The sequence below is a fragment of the Chenopodium album genome, chromosome 25, assembly GCF_948465745.1.
Source record: "Chenopodium album chromosome 25, dcCheAlbu1.1, whole genome shotgun sequence".
In the NCBI taxonomy this organism is placed as follows: domain Eukaryota; kingdom Viridiplantae; phylum Streptophyta; class Magnoliopsida; order Caryophyllales; family Amaranthaceae; genus Chenopodium; species Chenopodium album.
The window spans coordinates 13,259,674-13,260,448 of NC_137858.1; the positions used below are offsets into that span (position 1 = coordinate 13,259,674).

General features: G+C 40.4%; 1 non-coding gene across 1 annotated transcript; it reads left to right on the top strand.

Moving 5' to 3' along the window:
- Positions 1–249: 249 nt before the first annotated feature.
- LOC145615834 (small nucleolar RNA R71) lies at positions 250–356 on the top strand. Its single transcript, XR_014107419.1, has one exon. It is a non-coding gene; the product is annotated as a small nucleolar RNA R71 (small nucleolar RNA).
- The last annotated feature ends 419 nt before the right edge of the window (positions 357–775 follow it).

Sequence of the window (775 nt, forward strand, 5' to 3'; positions counted from 1 at the left end):
TGTTATTTCTTAGTTTTGACTTTCAAGTCTTCCGCTGTGTGTCTTTGATAATTGCCTTAGCCGTTTTCACGGTGGCGGTAATGTCTTAGATCTTTCTAAATCGTATTTTTAAAAGAGTAAAGTGTGTATTTAAAGGAAAGGAATTTCTAGGGTGTTACAATGAACCTCCCATTAGCTGCAGAATCTAAAATTGCTCTAGAAGAATTTCCGATCCCATTGTAGAAAGCTTGTATCAACTGCCACTGTTCTATGTTATGATGGGGGCACTCTCTCTGCAGGTCCTTAAATCTCTCCCAAGCCTCATATAGTGCTTCATCTGGCTCTTGGGCGAAATTTTGTATCGCACTTCTCAATAGAGCTGTTTTCTCTGCAGGGTAATACTTGTTATAAAAATTCAAAACAAGAGTCTCCCAATTAGTTATGCCAAGTGCAGTTCTATTTAAACCATTAAACCACAGTTTAGCTTTTCCACATAAAGAGAAAGGAAAGAGAATCTCCCTTATTTGGTCTTGCGTGACCCCAGTTTGCCTTATTGTGTTACAATATTGACAGTAGTCGGCAATGTGTAGATTTGGGTCTTCACCCTTAGCTCCACTAAATTGCTTCCTTTCTATCATTGTAATGAACTGGGGCTTGATCTCGAATTGAACTCCCTCGAGATCTGGTGTAGGAGAAAGGTGGGGGAAATGCGCCAAAGATGGCTGAGAATAATCGCTGAGCTTTTTGGGTGGAATTTCTCCCATATCTGACTCTGATTCTGAGGAGGTGTCTGGAT